This window comes from Myotis nattereri (assembly GCF_964212035.1).
Source record: "Myotis nattereri genome assembly, chromosome: X".
In the NCBI taxonomy this organism is placed as follows: Eukaryota; Metazoa; Chordata; class Mammalia; order Chiroptera; family Vespertilionidae; genus Myotis; species Myotis nattereri.
In genome coordinates, this window is record NC_138078.1 from 90467514 (window position 1) to 90473513 (window position 6000).

The window sequence follows — 6000 nt, forward strand, 5'->3', positions numbered from 1 at the left end:
TGACAGGGGAACTCAGGCTACACCCCCCACCCAGCAGGGCTTGACGGGGGACCTCAGGCCATACCCTGACCTGGCAGGGCTTGACAGGGAACTTCAAAGTGCATCACCCCCCATGGGGCTTGATGGGGGACCTCAGGCTGTGCCCCCCATCCTGGCGCCAGGCTGGAGGACCTCAGGCCATGCCTTCTGCCCAGTGGTGCTTGACAGGGGACCTCAGGCTGCGCCCCCACCCCACCCAGTGGGGCTTAATGAGGGACCTGAGGCTGCACCCCCCTCCTGGCACTGGGTCAGGGGACCTGAGGGTGCACACCCTCCCGGCACAGGTCTGAGGGACCTGAGGTTGTGCCCCCCCCACCCAGTGGGGCTTGACAGGGGATCTAAAGCCTGTCCCCCACGCAATGGGGCTTGACAGGGGACCTCAAGGTGAGCCCCCTGCCACAGCCTGGGCTGGGGGACCTCAGGCCGCATCCCTCACCCCAGCACTGGGCCAGGGAACCATAGGCCATGCCCCCCATCCTGACACTGGGCCTGACGGGGACCTCAAGGCATGCCCCCTGACCTGGCCTGGGCCAGGGGACCTCAGGCCACACCCATGCCCTGGTGCCAGTCAGGGTAACCTGAAGGTGCACTGGGGGACCTGATGCTGTGCCCCCCACCCAGCTTGCACCGGGGGACCTAAGGCTGCACCCCCTGCCCAGCGGGGCTTGATGAGGGACCTGAGGCTGCACCCCTCACCCTGCGGGGCTTGACGAGGGCCCTGAGGCTGCGCCCCCTACCCAGTGGGGCTTGACGGGGGACCTGAGACTGTGCCCTCAGCCCGGCACTGGGCCAGGGGACCTAATGCTGCACCCCCTGCCTGGCAGGGCTTGACAAGGGTGGGGCCGGCCGGGTCTGGATCTCACCCAATGGGGGTGGGGCTGGCTGGGTCTGGGTCTTGCATGATTTTGAGGTGCTGTGGATAGGCAGAGACTTGACTCTGGTTCCCATGGTGAACCCCAGACTCTGACAGGAGGAAGATTTTTATGTACATTTTACTAATTTTCTTTCATCTCTGACTCTTCTATTATAGCGACAGGGCAAATAGCAATATTAAAATATTTCCTCTAGTTAATCCCCTTTAATGTGCATGAATTTCATGCACTGGGCCACTAGTTTTCTATATTAGGAGGCAGGCTTTGCAGGGTCAAAAGGAGAATCTTAAAGGAGCCAAGTTACACTTGTGGTACTTATCACATTCACCTTTTCTTGTAATTATATAAGGGCTTATTTCATACCTCCTATTAGACTTCAGTGAGGGTGGGTTGAGGAATTCAAATAACATTCCTTTGATCAATTGCCTGCTAGGCAAAGAATTCAGATTGCTAAAGTCTAGATCCAAGGACATAGGTTAGGTGGGCTTCCTAATCCTGAGCTCCAGAACTTGATAGACTTAACCCCTAGTCACAAGTAACACTGGAAGTCAGTAGTCCTCCCCACATGGGAACCTGTACCTTTTTGACAAGGTATACAGTAGCAGACCAGAATGTGTTTCAAACAAAGACTCAAACTACAAAGCTCTCAAACAAATCAGGAGGGCATGGCTGAGTGACACCTACTCAGCACCTTTCAAACTCACTAATCAAAGCAGTCATACTTTCTCCCCAGGAGAGGTGGGGATGAGGGGACAGAGAGAGGCCAGAGTTCTATGTTAATGGATTGTCGCTCCATATGGATGGAAACATCAGGAGTGGGGAAAAAGTGAACTTTCTTAACAGATTTGGAGCTTCTGGGGGAAGGCATAGATGGAGCTTTGTATCTCTGTGTATCCCCCTGAGCACCCTGCATAGAGCTATGCTACAACAGATGCCAAATAAATATGTACTGCATAAACAAATGGTGCCAGGAGCACTGTGTATATGTGTTATGGGCCTTCTTCATTCAAAATTCAGTTTAAATATCTCTTCAGGGAAGCCTTTTCCTGTTAACCCTTCTTCACTGTAATCACCTCTTCATTATGGGCTACCAAAGCCCATCCCTATTCTAGTTTCATTATATTAATTTGAATTCATTTCTATGCTGTTTTGCAAATATTACTATAAGTCATTTTCTACCCCACAAAATATTTCTTTTCGCAGCTAGACAGCAATCTCCTTGTAATCATGTGTTCTATCCTTCCCCTTTAGCTGTGCCTAGAAGAGTAGTGTGCATACAGTGGGAGTTTAGACAGTGCCATAACTGGCATTGCTAAATACTGAGGTTGTCAATCTTCCATGAGAACCAGAGTGCAGTGACCACCAAGACACAAGAATTTCTGCTGCAGTTCTGACTTCTGTGCTGGATGCATTTCTCACTGCCCTTCTGTCCTATTCTCCCAGAACAAGATTTCTTGCCTACTGTGTTTTTCTATCTATCACAAAGAAGTGCATAAAGAATGACAGTTTCCAAACAGACTGAGCTTCCTCCCGCCCTTTTGCACAGAAGGAACACTCCACAGTGACAGGTTTTTGAAGAAGATGACAAAGAGAAGCCCCAAAATGAAAGCTGATGACTTGGAAATTTCTCTGCATGAGGTTCGTGTCACCCTAATTCCTCTGTGAGCTGAGTTATGGAGCCCTCACAGGTCACACAATTTAATAGGACATTAAAAATAGCAGATAGGAAAAATTCTAGAAATAAGCTTTCACTCTAATGGAATTCATAGAATAAGGAACAATCCAGCAGATAACTGAAATGCCAGTTCTAAAACTAATGGTCTTTCAGTTCCTAGTCCCATCTAGACATCACCCACTGAAGAATGATTTGACATATACAAAAGGTAAACTAAAAATAAACTCCACAAAGGAGGCAGAGCTTCAACATGAGTTTGACATGAACTATTTAGGAGGATCAAAGTTCATGTCTTAGCATGTCTATGTATCATACTGCCAGCATGTGATATCTATGTGTGCTAAGTACAAGTGGGGGGGGGCCATCAATAGCAGACTCTTTGTGTATGATTAGGGGAAATTATCCTGATCTACAAATATATAAAGTATCAGACCTGAAATACACTAATTCAAAGCCCTTATTCTATAGATGAAGAAAATTAATCAAGAGAGGGAGTAAATTAGGTCTCAAACCCAGGCCTCTACTTTCTAGTTGTATCTATGTAGGATGGGAGCTTATTTAACGACAGTTCTCAACTGCATAATCTATAGTAATAATATATTTTTGGCCATTGTACACCCATGCAACTCCAGAGTCACTATTCATATTATTATTTGCCATGACTCTGCAAAATAAATTCTGTCTCATCTTGCATGTGACACCACTGAGGGACAATGGCAAAATGACTTTTTCAGATTCACAGAGCTTATTATAAACCCCAGTATTCCATCTTTACTCTGTGGGCTACTTAGAAGATTGGACTTTGGGGTATGAGTAAACTCATATCTACTCTTCCCTATTTTCTTGCCAAAAGAAACCTTGTTGGAGAGCAATGTGCCCAGTCCCAATGAATGAATTCTAATTTATCTAAGTCGAATATGAGTATTCCATTTTATTTTGCTACACAATCTCTACCTTTGCTTCCCTCACAGCTAGAAGTGGTCATATAGAAAAAAATGGCCAATGAGACTGTCAGGAACAGTGAAGGGCCTGAGATTTCTACCTTACTTTCAAGCTAATGAGTTACCCTGCCACAGGGTTATGGAAAGTTGCAGAAGACACATGACTTCTGAGCCAGAGACAAAGGACTTTATCACTGACTGCAGCATTTGTGATTGACCAGAATACCAGCATTTTCTTGAGCCTGATCCCCAATTCCCACAGGATGATACAGAGAACTGCATGACAATGGCAGACTCAGTGTGTTATATTACAGGATAAGAACCCCAAGTTTAGGAAGCACAAATCTTTTATAATGGGCAGTAAGCAGGGCTGCTCTTTGCCCTGAAGAAGGCATTATCTCTGTCTTCCAAGGCTATTTACTAGACAAACGTCCTTGAAAAAGATAGTCTAGAACAAAGGCAGTCATTGTCTCTGCTCACAGACATGCTGAAACGCAAGTGACTATTGTAGAATTGTCTCCCAACAGAAACATAAATAGAAATTTTATGCAGAGGCTTTTACGAAAGATTTTCCTCCATAATAAAAAGCTGTAAAACTAGAGCTCCTTCCATTTCTCCCTGTCTAGAACACTTACATGTGAGGACATGATGGTTAATAGTTCTGCAGCCAACTTGAATTTCTAAGGAGAAGCCAAAAGAATTCTAGGGAGGGCTACCCAGTGTCCAGGGACCATAAAGCTGCTGAAACACCCCTGAAATCACCTACCACCAGGCTTGATGGTAAGCAACAATATAGTGACCTGATGGCTTAAAACTTTTGATAGTAGAGTTTTCTGATATATTCAGGCAAAAGTGTCCAACCTGAAACATGTTTGTAGTTCTTATTATTCACCCACTTACTGAAAGTAAGACATGGATTTGCATTCTTACTCTACTGTTCACTAGCTGTATGCTTAGATTGTTACCTAACCTCTCTAAGCTTTAGTTTTCATGGATATAATAATAACACAACTTACCTCAAAGAGTTTTCTGTGAGGATTAAATAATATAATAAATGCCAATAAGTCAGCCTAATGCCCAACACTTAGTAAGCATTCAATAAAGGATAACTATCTGTTTTTTTCTTTTCTCTTATATAAGGCTTAGGGCAAAGCCATTTATAGTCAGAAGAGTGTGTAAAATGGGCTGTGCAGGGTCACATAGCCTGAGGCTTAAAATATAACTATTTCTTAAGTCTCTGAAGTAAATGGAAATAGGAAGAATACGGTTAAATAAAAACCCTGGATAATCCCCCAAATTCATTTTGTCAATATTTTCAATTCCCACCCCAAAACCTTAATGAATATTTTTGAATAAAAATTTTCCCAATTATAACAATAGCACATGTTCAGTGTAGAAAATTTGGGGGGAAAAGCTAAAAAATAAAAATCAGGAAAAAAATCAGTCACAGTGCCACCACCCAAAATCAACCTTTGTTACCATTCAGTTCTATTTCCTTCCATATTTTTTATATTTACATACATACTAGAGTCCTGGTGCATAAAAATTAATGCACTGGAGGGGGTGTTCCTCAGCCCGGCCTGCCCCCTCTCAAAGTCCTGGAGCCCTCAGGGGCTGGAGGTAACCTGGCAATCAGGGGAAGGCGACACCCCCATCACACCTCTGCTGCTGCCACTGCCGGCAACACAAGCCTCAGCCGGCCCTGGTTACCTGAGCCCCAGGCGACCTTGGGCGGCTGGACAGCCACCATACGAGGCTTAACTGCACCTCGGACCATGTACTTGCCACCCCTCCAGGGCTGAAGGGACAGGGGGCTGCCATCTTGTGGCTGTGGGCACCGCCATCTTTGAGGGTGTGGCAGTCAATTAGCATATTTCCTCCTTATTGGCTGTGGGCGCCACTATCTTTGCAACAGCATTAGGGTCAATTAGCATTTTCCCTCTTTATTAGATAGGATTTTAAATACAGTTATATTCACTCTATATGTAAAGGCATGTGCTCCTTTTTATCCAGTTAATTTTACAACATACGTATTTTCCCATGATATTATAAGCAATAATCACATATTTACATGACGGCCTAATAATGCATCATGTGGATATGCTATAATGTACTTAAACATATTCCCACACTCTCGTACATTATGGTTTTCTCCTATATTTGGCTAAAATAAATAAGTCACAATGAGCATATCTATGCTTGACACTTCACTTACTTAATATTACTCATTGAAGATATCCATAGATTTACAGAAGTTTAATTATTGCATCAAAAGGTATAAACTCTGTCAATTTATTTCCCAAAAGATTTGTACTAATTTCTATTCCCATCAGCACCATTTGAGTGTGCCTGTTTCATCATACCTTTTTCAACTCTAGTATTTTTATTTTCCCTCCTTTACTATGTTGAAGTGGGGGGGGGGGTGGATCTTAATGTTCCAATTTGCTTCTTTGATTATCAATAAAGCTAAAAT